At 41.0% G+C, this 15,673-nt stretch overlaps 1 pseudogene; it reads right to left on the bottom strand.

The window, feature by feature from the left end:
* Positions 1-2,334: 2,334 nt before the first annotated feature.
* On the bottom strand, positions 2,335-12,846 carry LOC105986058 (annotated as a pseudogene).
* Positions 12,847-15,673: the final 2,827 nt, after the last annotated feature.

Raw genomic sequence — 15,673 nt, 5'->3', positions numbered from 1 at the left:
AAATTACCAGGGACTAGAGGAAGGGAGAAGGGAGAGGATTATTACATAATTGATTCATTCTTTTGATTGAAGAAATGCTTGAGGTAAAAAAAAACAGTGGTGGTGGTTTTTTAAAAATATTATTAATTTCAATTATTAATTACAACTACATTTAATTGTAATATATTGTTTGTAATTTAATTAATTACAATTAAATAATTACAATTAAATTTTATGTATCAAGTATACAATCAAAATTGGTAAAATTCCCATGTAGTTCACTAATCTCTTAAAAAAATGGCAAATGTGTAGATTATATGGCATTTCCATTATGTCTGAATAAAGGTATTCATACAAAAAGAGATTCAGCCTTTATACAGGTTTAAAAGTAAACAATATATGCAAATTTTCATCACTATGAAACTTCCTTCCAAAAATGGGAAAAAAAAAAAACCAGAAAGCAGGAAGGACCTGGATTGATCTATGCATGGGAGTATCTGTTTCAACCTCTCAGTTGGTGTTCCACAGCCTCACTTATGCTTTACTTTAAACTGAATCAAAAAAGTTCTAGGAATTAAAATATAAATTTATTTTTATAATAATGGCACCTGAATGCATATATACATAATCAATTTGACTAACATATAGTACAGACAAAAGTAAAGCTGCATGGAGTAAACCCTGTGAACACTTAACAAAATGAATACATATCAGGAAGCTGAAACCATTTGAATGGGAAGAAGGCTAGTGGGAAGAGAGTAGATGAATGGAAAGGGAACAGGGGACAAATACAATCATAATACTCAATGGACATATATGAAAAAGGAAGTGGGAAACTTGATATTACTCAGAGGGAAGGGGTAAGAAAGTGTGGAAGACAATGGAAGAGGTGACTGTGATCAAGATGCACAGGACACATGAATGGTCACATTAAATGGTAACCCCCTGGTACAAGCATTTGAAAATTAAATCTAAAAATTAACAGCAGAAAAGAAACATGGCACCTCAAACTAAACTTGATCTGTTCAAGACAGAGATCCAACCATGCCAGGGTTTTACTCATTCCCTTCCTGCTTCATACACCAAATGACTTGGTGTTGGTGGGATGTCATCAATAGGTACACACCTCTGCTCCGTGCCATGAGAAGTATTAGCACACAAGGCCTCCTTACAATCTTTCAAGATTCTTAGTTGAGCTGTCTCTATGCTGAAAGGATGGGAAAGATGCTTTTTTGCTAATAAATCTTGATGATGCAAAGCACAACTTTTTTTAAGAGTTAATTCTCTGCATATAGTTTATACCCTTCATGTAGCCTTACTCATACCCTTCCAAGTTCTCAATGAATGTCACTTGAAAAGACCAGGACTTCTATCATATAGTTTTGCATGCTCCTCTTACAAGAGCTTCCCTAAATATGGAGGCCTGCATTTGTGCCAATTTGTGGAGTAGATATTCTGTCACATCTTCCTACTACTTGGAAACAATGGATGAAACATAGCAAATAGGAAATGCTCTCTGGATATTTTGAGGGCCATCATATTGACCAAATATCCAACTTTATCTTCTCTACATTAACAATTAACAGCAAAGTCTTGCAAGCAGATTGCCTGGTTTGGAATCCATCTGTAGCACTTAGCTGGGTGGCCCTAGGCAAGCCTCAAACTTCTACCTTAGATTTCCCAATCTATATTCTGAGATTTAAAAAGTTCTTTTGTCATAGGTTGTGCAAGTAAGGATGTGAAATTCTCTATTTGGTGCTCTGAGCATAGTTCCATGAAGACTGCATGTTCACTATTACAACATTGTGCGCTCAACTGTTAAGGAACTCAAGATTCAGAGAGAAAAGAGTCACAAACTAGAATCCATAGTTTTTGCAGGGTGTGCAGAAAAAAAACAGGTATGGCATCAAGTAGGGCAAGAGTCAGAGTTCAAGAGTCTCAGATGGGGGAGAAGAAGCACCATGAAAAGTTTAAACACAAAACTAGGGGAAAGTTCAGTGGAATAGAGAGTAAATAATTATATTCCCCTTTACCCTAGATTGTGTCATGACCCAGAATTTATGAGAGGGGGAAGAAAAAATATATAACTCTGATCCCATGGATTGTGAGTTCCATGGTATTAGGAAAGACAAAGGAGAAGATTATTGGAAATATTTCATAAGCTAGGAGGAAGGCTGATTTGAAGTCCAATAGGGAAGGATTTTAATCCCACCATGAACTCTGAGTGGCTGTTTTCCTTTTATGAGAATCCCTTTTTCTCTCTATCGATTTCTTATCACTGAAAGAAGGATGTAGTAACAACCATTCCTATTGAACATTTGGCATATTAGATTGTAAATTCTTTTTTTCTTAACTTATAAATGATTTAATTAGGCTCTTGCTAGGTTTAGAACACTAGTTTGTGATGATTAATTCTATTTGGTAGAGCAAAAATGGATTGCATGTAGTGTTGAAGCTTAGGAACAGCTTTGATTTGGGGTAGAATTCGTGAACCAAAGCTTTCTGATCAACCTTGCCTGCTCTGTAACCTCATAATTCTCTTTTTCTGTGTCAAAGATCTTGCCTTTCTGGTGTCTGGGCTTCCACAGCTGCTTATTTTTTAAATGTTATTATAAAGGTGATTACAGAGGGGTTACAGTTACATAAGTCAGGTGAAGAGTACATTTGTTTTGGACAATGTCACCTCTTCCCTTGCTTTCTTCCAGCTTTTCCCTCCCATCCCTACCCATAAGTTTTATAATTCATTTTCAAGAGTGTCTACTGAGTACCATTGCTGCATTTGTTTACCCTTTCTCTCTCCTTTTCTGTGCCTCCCCTTACACACCCAAAGATTTATAAATGAGCAAACAGAACAAGAAAACAAAAACAGTAAAAATAAAAAAAACTCGGGGCTGGGAAGGTGGCTAAGTGGTAGAGCGCTTGCCTTGCATGCATGAGGCCCTGGGTTCGATTCTTCAGCACCACATAAGCAAAAAGAAAAAAGAAAGCCAGAAGTGGCGCTGTGGCTCAAGTGGTAGAGCGCTAGCCTTGAGCTGAAGAGCTGAGGGACAGTACCCAGGCCCAGAGTTCAGGCCCCACGACCAGACCAAAAAAATAAAAAAAACTCGTTTTCATTTCGTAGAGTTCATTTTGAGAAATATTACTCTGTATGATCAGGTGCACATAGACATTGTGCCTTTCTGTTCGTCTCCTAAGTGTATCCTGTTTTGGTTTCACTGTATGTGAACACCTAGAGACCTGTATGATTTATTATGATGGGGTATTTTAGATCTAGCTTCTGCATCTGAATGAAAACATGTGCCATTTCTCTCTCTGAGCTTGGCTTACCTCACCTAACATGATTTGTTCTAGGTCCATCCATTTCCCTGGAAATGACATAATATTATTTTTTCTAATGATTGTGTAACATTCCATTGTGTATAGGTAACACAATTTTCAGATCCATTCATCTATTGAAAGGCATCTGGGCTGTTTCCACAAGTTGGCTTTTATGATGCAATGTGTATTGTGCAGCAATGAACACGGATGTCCAAGTGTCTTTATGGTATCCTGGTTTGTTATGTTCTGAGTAGATGCCTAGGAGTGGTATGGCTGGGTTGCAAGGAAGATATATGTTTAGTTTCTGAGAAACTTCCAGACTGCTGTCCAGATTGGTTGTAACAGTTACAGTCCCACAAACAGTGTAGTAGGGTTCTTTTTCCCCACATCCTCATCAACATTTTTTTGTTGTTCAAATTCACAATGTTGGTCAATCTAACTGGGATGAAATGGACTCTCAGAGTTGTTTTGATTTGCATTTCCTTTATGGCCAGAGGTGATGAGCATTTCTTCATGTGTTCTTTGCCTTTCTTACCTCTTCTTCTGAAAAGTCTCCCCTTTGCCCATTTAGTCATTGATTTATTAACTCTGGGAGGGGTTAGTTTCTTGAGCTTCTTGTCTATTTTGAATATTAGGCCTTTGTCAGATGTATTGCTGGTAAAGATCTTCTCCCAGTCTGTTGGCTGTCTTTCTAGTTTAGTAATATGTCCTTTGCTGTGCAGAAACTTTAACTTTTGATGTAATACCATTTGTCAAGTCTCTCTCCTATCTGCGGTGTCCATGTGATGCTTTTCTAAAAGTTTCTGCCTATTCTTATGAGTTCTAGTATTTCTCCTACTCTATTTTGCAGTAATTTCAAGATTTCAGGTCTGAGGTTTTTGATCCCCAATGAGTTAATATTAGTGCATGGTGACAGGCAGGCATCAACTTTCACTTTTCTGCATATGGATGACCAGTTATCCCAACAGTAATTATTGCAAAGGTTATCTTTCTTCCACTATACATCATTGGTTCCCTTATAAATACTAATAACTGTCAATATTTGTTTCTTGTTCTTCTATTCTGATGTTTGGGTCTATTTTTTTTTGTCGGTTGTGGGGCCTGAACTCTGGGCCTGGGTGCTGTCCCTCAGCTCTTCAGCTCAAGGTAAGCTCTCCACCACTTGCTTCATATGAATTCTTGGATTGTGTTCTCTATTTCACTAAAGAATGTCATTGAGATTTTGATGGAGATTGTGTTACTTATGATTTTTTGGAAGAATGGCCATTTATACAATATTAATTCTACTTATCCATGAACATAGAAGGTCACATGGAAGGTCTTTCCATTTCCTGATATTGCCTTCAATTTCTTTCTTTCAATATTTATAGTTTTCACTGTAAACACTTTGGCTTTAGTTACATTTCCAGATATTTTATTTATTTTATTTTATTTGAGGCAATTGCAAATGGAGTAGTTTTCCTGATTTCCCTCTCTAATTGTGTGTTGTTGATATACAGAACAGCTTCTGGGGCTGGGAATTTGGCTCAGTGGTAGAGTGCTTGCCTTGCATGCATGAGGCCCTGGGTTTGATTTCTCAGCACCATATAAGCAGAAAAAAGCCGGAAGTGGCACTGTGGCTCAAGTGGGAGGGCACTAGCCTTGAGCTGAAGAGCTGAGGGACAGCGCCCAGGCCCAGATTTCAGCCCCCACAACAGACAAAAAAAAAAAAAAAAGAACAGCTTCTGATTTTTGTGAGTTAATTTTGTATCCTGCTACCTTGCCAAAATTATTGATAAACTTTAGGATAAACTTTATGGAGTCTTTTGGGTCCTTTATATATAATATCATGTCATCTGCAAATAGGGATAATCTGACTCCTTCTTTCCCTATGTGAATTCCTTTTATATCTTCGTCTTGCCTTATTGTTCTGATGAGGAATTCCAGAACTATATTGAAGAGGGTATTCTTGCCTTTTCCCTATGTTATAGGAAATGGTTTTAGTTTTTCACTATTCAGTATGATGTTGGTTGTTGACCTGTCATATATGACCTTTATTATGTTGAGGCATGTTCCTTTTTTTTTTTTTTGGTTGGTCGTGGGGCTTGAACTCTAGGCCTGGGTGCTGTCCCTCAGCTCTTCAGCTCAAGGTGAGTGCTCTACCACTTGAGCCACAGCAACACTTCCAGTTTCCTGGTGGTTTATTGGAGATAAGAGTTTCACAGGGCTGGGAAGGTGGCTCAGTGGTAGAGCGCTTGCCTTGCATGCCTGAGGCCCTGGGTTCGATTCCTCAGCACCACATAAGCAAAAAGCCAGAAGTGGCGCTATGGTTCAAGTGGTAGAGCGCTAGCCTTGAGCTGAAGAGCTGAGAGACAGCGCCCAGGCCCAGAGTTCAGGCCCCACGACTGGACCCCCCCACACACACCAAATAAAAGAGGTTCACAGGCTCTCTTGTCGGGGCTGGCTTTGAACCATGATCCTCAGATCTCAGCCTCCTCAGTAGCTAGGATTACAGGCGTGAGCCACCAGCTCCCACCTGGCATGTTCCTTCTATTCTTGGCTTCTCCAGACTTTTTTTTTTTTTAACATGAATGGAAGTTTTGTCCAAAGCTTTTTTTGCATTTGTTGAGATGATCATGTGGTTCTTGTCCTTGGCTTTGTTGATATAACATATTATTTTATTTATTTACATATGTTAAATCAGCCTTGCGTCTCTGGGATGAAACCTACTTTGGAATGAGAGTAGGTGGCTTCATAAATTGAGTTTGGATTTGATCCTTCTTTTTCTATTTCACAGAAAAGTTAGTTCAACTTTAAAAGTCTTATAGAATTTAGCCATGAATCCATAAAGATCTGGGCTCTTCCTTGTTGGAAGACTGCTAAGTAGTTCCTCAATCTCATAGTATGTGAGGTGCTCTTTAATTGGTTCATATCTTCTTTGTTCAAATTAGGCAAATTGTATGTCTCTAGGAAATTTATCCTTTTCCTTTTTTTTTGGGGGGGGGGGAGGTCCGGTCGTGGGGCCTGAACTCTGGGCCTGGGCGCTGTCCTTCAGCTCTTTAGCTCAAGGCTAGCACACTACCACTTGAGCCATAGCACCACTTCCGGCTTTCTTTTTTCTGCTTATGCGGTGCTGAGGAATCGAACCCAGGGCCTCATGCATGCAAGCAAGTGCTCTACCACTGAGCCACCTTCCCAGCCTGAATTTGTCCTTTTCTACTAGATTTTCCATCTAATTTGAGTATAGGTTTTAAAAATAGTCCTTCATACCTTTCAGATTTCTTGACTGTTTGGTTGTTTCCTTTGGCATCTCTGATTTTGTTGTTCTTATTCTCTCCTCTCTTTTCTTCATCAATTTAACTAGTAGTCTGGCAATTTTATTATTTTTTTCAAAAGTAGAGCTTTTTGTTTTATAGATTTTATGCATAATTTTTTAGTCTATTTAAGTGATTTATGCCCTAATCTTTACTGTCTCTCTATATATAGTAGTTTGGAGTTTGGTTTGTTCCTATTTTTCTAGCTGCTTTAGTTGCATCATGTGACTGTTTACTGTGTACTGCTTTTGCAGTATCTCAGCGTTTCCAGTATGATGTCTTTTCACTTTCATTGAATTTTAAGAACTTTCTGATTTCCTCCTTTATTTCTGTGATCCTCATGTTGTTCAGCAGTATGTTGTTCAGTCTCTGTGTGTTTGTCTTTTCTGTACTATGCTTTGTGGTTGAGAACTAGATTGATTTCATTGTGATCAGATAGGATGCAAGTAGTTATCTTGATCCTTTTGTATTTGTTCAGTCTTGTTACATGTTCTGGGATATGATCATTTTTGGAGAATGTTCCTCAGAATTTGTGTTTATCTTTAACTATGAGATCAGTTTCTTGTAGAAAGTGAATGATTGGATTTTATTTTTGATCCAATCATCCAATCTGTTTGAGTGACATAAGCTCTCTGAGGGATAAATATGTCATTTCCTGCCATTTTGTTGTTTTCCTATAGTGTTTCTTTCCTCTTCTTGTGTTTACTGAACTAGTCTAATAAGTTTTATTCAATGTTGTATTTCCTTGACCTTGATTGTTTTCTAGAGATTGTATGCTTCCCTTTACTATCTTTTGTAGTGCAGGTTTAGTGTTCATGAATTCTTTGGTTTTTAGTTGTGAATCCTTTTGTTTCTCATGGGTTGGCATTGTTTTCATTCAGAGCTGGAATTATACCACTCCAGGATATCCTTGTTTTCAAAGTTTGTGTGGATAAATCTGCAGTAATTTTAATCTTTTCATGGTAATAAAGTTCCCTCTTTGATTTTGCTGCATTTAACAATAATTCCCTGCTTTTTTGGGGGGGTGGTTTTCCGGTCGTGGGGCCTGAACTCTGGGCCTGGGCGCTGTCCCTCAGCTCTTCAGCTCAAGGCTAGCACTCTACCACTTGAGCCACAGCGCCACTTCCAGCTTTTTTCTTTTTGCTTAAGTGGTGCTGAGGAATTGAACCCAGGGCCTCCTGCATGCAAGGCAAGCGCTCTACCACTGAGCCACCTTCCCAGCCCTAATTCCTTGCTTTTTAAATCCAAAGTTTTCACTATGATTTGTCTAGAAGTGCTTCTTCTCAGATCCTGTCTGCTAGGAGTTCAGTATGTCTCTGTCACATGGGCAGGATTTTCTCTCTTGAGCTGAGGGAAGCTTTCTGTTATTTTATTAAATACATTTTCAATGCCTTTCATTTTGAATTCTTCCCTCTTATCTATCCCAACTATTTGTAGATTTGATCTTTTTGCTAAATCTGTCAATTCTTTTTTTTTTTTTTTTGGTCCGGTCTGTCCCTCAGCTCTTCAGCTCAAGGCTAACGCTCTACCACTTGAGCCACAGCGCCACTTCCGGCTTTTTGCTTATGTGGTGCTGAGGAATCGAACCCAGGGCCTCATGCATGCAAGGCAAATGCTCTACCACTGAGCCACCTTCCCAGCTCCTTTTTTTGTTTTTTTTTAATTTACTTTTTCTTAATATATATTTTTATTGTAAAGATACTATACAGAGGGGTTACAGTTACATGAGCAAGGTAATGAGTCCATTTCTTCTCAAGCATTGTTATACCCTCCTTTGTTTTTCCCCCACCATCCCTTCTCTCTATACCTCCGCAACTCCTCCCTGTTTTTCAGCTTACTGTCTTGTACATCTCATTATTACAATGGGTCATCCTGTATCTTTATTTCAGCATTGTGTTATTTGCCTTCCCCTCCCCAAATTAGAAAAATGTATATACAAGATTCAGGACACCAGAATCAAATACAGTGATAACAGAGATTGTACCATGGGGGAAGAACATACTAAGAAACAAAAAAAAAATCATATAGTACATTATACATTTAAAAGAACAGCAACAAAGATAAAGCCTCTTGTGTCCCTATCTTGGGGTTCATTTTGTTTAGCATCAGGTTATATGGTCATATGTACATAGCTTTTGACCTCTTCTGCTTGTCCTAGACATATAATACTAGCTATTGCAGATATGGGAAACCATGGGACCTATGTTTCTTTGAGTCTGGCTTGCTTCACTTAATACAATTTTTTCCAAGTCTTTCCATTTCCTAACTAATGGGGCTGTGTCATTCTTTCTGATGGAGGCATAGAATTCCATTGTATATTTTCTTAATCCGTTCATCTACTGAGGGGCATCTGGGTTGGTTCCATTTCTTCACTATGCTGAGGGAAGCTTTCTGTTATTATTTTATTAAATACATTTTCAATGCCTTTCATTTTGAATTCTTCCTTCTTGTCTATCCCCACTATTTGTAGATTTGATCTTTTTGCTTAATCTGCCAACTCTTGAATGTCCCTTTGGTATGTTCTGAGTGTTCTTTTCCTTTGATTTTGCCTTTGATTTTTTTGTTCTAATACTTCTGCTTTATCCTCAACTCCTGATACCCTATTTTCTAGTTCCCTTGTTCTGTTGCCTATGCTTTCAACTGTGTTTTATAATTGGGAGATAGAGCCTTTCATGTCACATAGTTCTTTGTTAGTTCTCAGGATATTGATTACATCTTTTGTTTCCTTCATTGAGATATGTAATGTTTCTATCTTATTTCTTACATTTTCTTGTTCATTTACTCCTCAAATTCTTCTATTTGGATTTGGATCTGCCCTTTTATTTTATCAGACAATTCTCTTATCATTGCTTTAATGGGTCTTTATTTCTTCATCTCTTCTTTTTTACTTTCACTAGCGCCCTTTCCTGAGTTGTTGTTGGTTTTTGAGGGTGGCAGGTTGTCTTGATTGCTCATGAAATTTGTGATCTTTCACTGTGATTTACACATTTAGGTTCAGGGTTTGTAGAGGTTGTTAAGATTAGGTATTAGGTTGGGTACCGGTGGCTAACACCTCTAATCCTAGCTACTCAGGAGAATGAGATATGAGGATTGTGGTTCAAAACCTGCCCAGGCAGGAAAGTCCATGAGATGCTTATCTCTAATTAACCACTAGAAAACTGGAAGTGGCTCTGTGGCTCAAGTGGTAGGGTGCTTGCCTCAAGCTGAAGAGTTCAGGGACAGTGGCCAGGCCCAGATTTCAAGCCCCACGACTGACAAAAAAATAAAAAATAAAATTAGTATTAGGTTCAGTGGTAATAGGTTGTGGTATTCTAGCTTTCTTGTGGGCAGTGTATAGTTGGTGTCCCCTGGAGAGGTGTGGGCAGGCTTTTGGGTCCAGCTTAGTGTTTTCTCTAGCCCTGGTATGTCTAAGGGTATTGTACGCTGGGACACAGAGAAGCCTTTTGTGCTAATTAAATATGAACCACAGTGCTGTGGGCTGTCATCCTCACTAGGATGCTTGGGCAGGCTTCTGAGGCCAGATGAGTAAGGGTCTCCAGCAAGGTAAAGCATGGATGGGTTTTTGGGGTCAGGTAGGCAAAGACCCTTGGTGCTATGCATGGGGGCATTCCATATATGGATGCCCTGGCTGGTTTGGGAGCTCTCTTGGTCTAGGTGAAATCCTTAATGTTGTAGGTGGTGAGGTGCACATAAAGACTTTTGGGTCCAGCTAGATGCATACCTCCTAACCCTAAGGCCAGAACTTTCCTGCCCAGGGGTGTATGGTCAGGCTTGGTGGGCACTGCCCCTGATGCTGTGGGTGGTCAGCAGCATCCCTCTCATGGATGGACTGATGGGCAAGGCTGTGGGTAGGCCCCCACAGTAAGATGCGAGCAGCCTCACATATGAAGATTCATACCTGAGCTTTTAGAGGTCCTCCTCTGTGTCCACTAGCTGGCATTAGAAGTCTCACAGAGGCCTTTCCCAGGTTAGAGGCCATGTTGTGTCCTCACAAGTGTTAGAGATCTACCATGGTTGCTTAGAAGTTAAGGGACCTTCTAAGTCCTTTCCTGGGGCAAGAGCCCCCACTAAGATCAATACCACTTACACTCAGCCCTAGTTGCTGAATTTTGGGTGGAACTCTGCAATTGGGGGGTCTTCTTGGCTTGGTCTTTGGTTCCAGATAGTACTGCTGGAGGCTTGCTTTTCCCTCAGCACTGAGAGTTGAGCTCAGGGTAGGACTTTGGTTTGGATCACCACCTTTTTGTTCCTCTCCATAGCTGTTCCTGATGGGATCAATTCCTATTTGTATTGAGAGTGGACTTGGTTGGAAGCCTTAGCCATGCCCTTTGTCCCAGGCCAGGAAGACATTAAATCCTCAGGCACAGGTGGGGACCAAGACTGGTGTGAACTATGAATAGGAGATCTAGGCTTTGTCCATTGTCCTGGGCTCGCCCACATCCAATCTGGGCCAGAGGCTGAATCTTCTCTTGCCTAGTGCAGGCTGAGACTGGTGCCTACTCTGAGTACCAAACTTTGTTCCTTGTCCCAAACTCCCCGCAAGTGCAAACTCCTGACACAGTCTAAAGCAGGTTAAATCCTCACTTTGCTGGTGCAGGCTGGGATCTATGTAGTCTCTGGGTTCTGAGCTCAGAATTGTGTCTGTTTATGTTCCTTCTCCCATCTTCCTAGGTTTCTCTCCTGCTTCTCAGCTAGGGGCTGAGTTCCTCCCCAGCCCTTCCTTCTGGCTACCTGGTAGTAGTGAACATGTGACTAATGGTGTTTCGTGTTCAGGTGGTCTCCTTCCCAGGTTTCACCTGTGAAGTCATTTCTCTGTTGCACTGCAGCTGTTGTCTTGCTGGGTGGGCTGCTCCAAATGGAGCTGGGCAAAGATCACTGTTGAGCAGAGGGCTGGTGGGAGATTTGCACTGAGCTGAGGACTGTTCCATGTGTTGGGCTTTCCAAAACAGAAGTCTGCACCAAATGTGAAGAGCATTCTATGCTCTTTACTGGGCAGATGGCCACACCAAGCTGGGATTTCCACAGAGCTGAAGGCTGCAGCCCAGTGGACTGCAATGGGACCTGGTTACACCTACCTGTTTTTTGGTTAATTTTTCTCCTTTTCCTGAGTTATAAGTGTTGGGAAACTGAGTCATGAGGGTATTAGAATAAAGAAAGTGCAAAAAGTGAACACAACAGACCAGATCAACTTTAATGGAGAGTTGAAAAGGGATGCCATGGTGACCTGAGGAGAGTCAGAAGACAAGAGGTATGGCGCAATGGCAGCAGGAGTGTAGGGGCTTAAATAGGATCTTGGTTAGGAGGATGGGTCACAGGGAACTTGAGGCTCAAAGAGTCTTGACTGTTTAAGTTGCAGGCTGACTCCAGGAACCTATTGTTTGAGAAAAAAAAAAAACTCCTGCCCCACCTCTCAGGAACCTATCATCAGCGAGGGTAGGGAAGTGGGCTTTCATATTTACATTAAAATTCTGGGCTGGAGACTGGGCTGGAGAATTTTGGAAAGATCTCCTGAGGGAAGGTTAGTCACTGGGCCAAGCCATGGGAGCAATATGAAGTTATAAGAACAAAGCAGATTCCTATAAATATATCTGATGTTTCTTTATTGGCTCTAGCCTCTGACTGCTTGCCTCTTCCAGACATCTACTCTAGAGCTCAATTTCCAGGTTGGAGCTTTGTATTTCTGATTGAGCAGACAGCTCTGATATTGCTCTGTCTCTAGTCTGCCATCTTGGATCTGCTTTTTCTTGAAGTAGTTTTCAATGAGGTGTTTGAGGGTTTGAAGCTTACTGACATCAATTTTTGTGGAGGTGGCAATAACAAATTTCTGGTGGGTTCTATGGAGAGGAATGTGATTGAGTGATAGAGTTCCAGTCACGAGCAAGACACTGCCCAGCTACTTCAAGAAAACCATTCTCTTACATTTTGGTGCCCAGTGAGGATGATGAGGATGGTCTCTGGAGTGATGCTTTCCCACAGCCTCCATGCATACAGAGTGAAACACTTTTTGCCATGGCTCAACAGCTTTTGAAGTACATCTTCACTAGGACAACTACCTATATACCACTATTCTTGTCACTATCAAATGGTTTTGTAACAGTAGCAAGAAGCTTCTCCTTTTACTTTCAACCTTGGATTTAGCAGCCAAGTACTTCCACTTCTCCATGGCTTTTCTGAAATACAAGGTAGATTGGGAATATTTACCAATTCCTCAGACTAGAACTGCAGTAGAGCCTCCCTTCCTTGGACTTTTTAGCATTAGGGTAGTTTTCCTCACCTTGCCATTGGAACTAGCCTACTTGGATTCAGGCTTCTATGCCTTCCTGTTAGGCTTCTCACCCTTTTCATCCACCATCTTGCAAGATGGGAAAGAGCTGTGAATTCTTTTTTGTGTGTGAATTCTTTTTAAGTTAGAGTTCATGTCTGTTTTCCTTGCTGACATGCACACCTCCTAACCTTTCTGGAACACAGTAAGTACTCACTGGAATGTCATCAGCAAGGCTGCTAGCTTCTCTCCACAAACAGGGATCAATCCAAATAACATTAATTATTATTCCCACTGGAATAGCTTTTGAGAGGGAGCATTGGCATGTAACAAACAGGCAATAGAAACTACACAGAGCCAAGAGACCCAAATGCATTTCTTTATAAAGAAGATAATGGTGCACATAGCATCTAGCATCACATCTCCTGAATGAGATCAAACCTAAACTTCACACAATAGAAAATAAGCTGGAGGACCTCAGCAGTTCCCAATAAACCTGCAAACCCCTGAAGTATTTGTAACTAAAGAAGCCTGCAGCCCTGAGAGATCCTGAGCCCAATCTTCAGAGCTGCCAGAGAAATCTATACTGTTGCATTACTTCAGAGAAAGCACAGTCCATGTTGTATCCTCCACTATCCAAAAGTTTACGGAACAGCACCATCGTGGGGCTTTTCTCCCATGCAGACCAGACAGTCAACCCCACTCAACTTCCTAAGGTACCAGGAAGCAGTCACATGGCTTTATCTAAGCATCTCAGCCCATGAAGTCCACAGGAAGCAGTTGAGGGCCCCTCCCTCCCACTAACATGTCTGGGAAGCCTACTCTGAGATACTCACCCTGTATAGTCCTTGAACATTGATTGACAACATAACTGGGCCTACTAATGCATCTATGCTCCTATGTGATCCTCAAATACTGAGGGAAGGGTAGTATACCCTTGGCTCTGGGCATGCTGTGTTCTGACTGCCCAAGCCTACCAAAAGGACACAGTCCATACACAGCTTTGAGACGCTAACGGGCACACTGCTTTTACTACTGAGCACAAACTTTGCACCTTCCTGGATTCATTCTGTAGCCTTGGACTCTCCTTCCATGGCTGTGCCAGCCATGCCCCACCTTATGGACCCACCTGATACAATTTAAGACAATGGACAGATGCCCCCCCCACACATAGAGCCAATATGCATTATGCTCACAATTGCCAGTGAACCTGTCCTCGTAAAACATTGCATTCATCTGTTAGGTAAATCACTCAGATCCCTACAGTTTACGCTATCCTATGGACATAAAGATTGTATTACTGCCCTACCTAAAATTAAATCCAGCATAGCCTACCCAGGTCTGGGATATGGCCAATTCCTCAGGTAATGGCACTGGAGAGCCTCGTGAGAGCAGTTTCAAGACTGTTAGCAGCAATTAGAGAAGAAGAAAATATACTAAAATAAGGATACTGGGTCCAAGTAACATGCCTTGTCCTCATGCCTTCCTGGTGCCTTGCTGGGGAGGAGGTGGGGTGGGGGGGGGAAGGGGAGGATCTTTTTACCCAGCTCCAAAAAGCCTAGAAGTGACATAAGCCATTCAGAGAATATGTAGATTACCATGCTGTTTAGCCCCAGGAGAGTTCTGCTCCAAAGAATGCTCATTCCTTATTATTCCCCTAGATGGTTTAGTTTGATCACCACCTAAGTATTCCCCTATATGGTTTGCTTTGCTTATAACTTTCATTGGGTTTGGGACCCACTCCAAACATGTGGTTTTTGCCTTTAGAAGCTTTGTGCAAGCTACTTTATGGGTTGTAGGTCTTGGGGACAGGAGTCCACCTGCAGTTGCTGGCTTTCTAATAAAGACACCCAATTTGACCCTTCAAATGTAGCTTCTCTATATCTCATGAATGAATTCCCATATAATAATACAAGGTAGAAAGGTAGTTGTGTTGTAAGGTATCTCAGTTGCAAGAAACAGAGAAGCCACATTTTGAGAGGTAGAATTGGGAGTCTTTATTGGAAGGCCAGTGACTGCAGGTGGACTCCTGTAACAAACACCTGCATGCCCTTGACTACAATTAACATTGTCAGAAAATGGAAAGCAGGAGAGAAAAGAAAGAGAAGAAAAATACAAAAAACAAAACAAAACACATAACGACTTGTACGTCTCATTGTTGCAATGGGTCCACCTGTATCCCTATTTAAATGATTTGTTTTTCCCCTTCCCCTCCACAAATTATAACAACATCAAATACAGTGAAAGTAGTGTTATACTGTGGGGGAGGGACATACAAAGTAACAAAGAAATAATCTTATAAATGTGTTAGAAACAATCGCATGAAAGAAAAAAACATTTGAATACATATCTTAGGGTTCATTTCCCTAACATCAACTTAATTGACCTTTTCTGCTTAACTCAGACATATACTAGTTATTGCAAATAATTTACAACTTTGGTGGGGGGGAGGGTTGGGGGGGGTGGGAGGAGGAGGGGATGGGAAGGGGAACAAAGGAGGAGGCTACAATGCTTGATAAGAAATGTACTCATTATCTTGCCCATGTAATTGTAACCGCTCTGTACAGTATTTTCACAATAAAAAAAAAGCAGATTAACCTCAATGGACAGCTGAAGTGAGACACTATGGTGACCAGAGGAGGGACAGGAGACAGGAGACCCAGGAACGTGAGACATGGCATATAGTGCCTGAACTGGTCTCACCATAAATAGGGTCTGGTCAGGGGGCAGGGTCACAAGGAGCTTTAGAGTTCATAACCCAGATTGGCAAGTCCAGTAACCTATTGTGCAAGTCCCCACCTCTGCCTCTAGGAATTCAGGC

This window comes from Dipodomys ordii, unplaced genomic scaffold (genome assembly GCF_000151885.1).
Source record: "Dipodomys ordii isolate 6190 unplaced genomic scaffold, Dord_2.0 Scaffold33, whole genome shotgun sequence".
Taxonomy (NCBI): domain Eukaryota; kingdom Metazoa; phylum Chordata; class Mammalia; order Rodentia; family Heteromyidae; genus Dipodomys; species Dipodomys ordii.
This window is presented reverse-complemented; position numbering and strand designations above follow the sequence as displayed.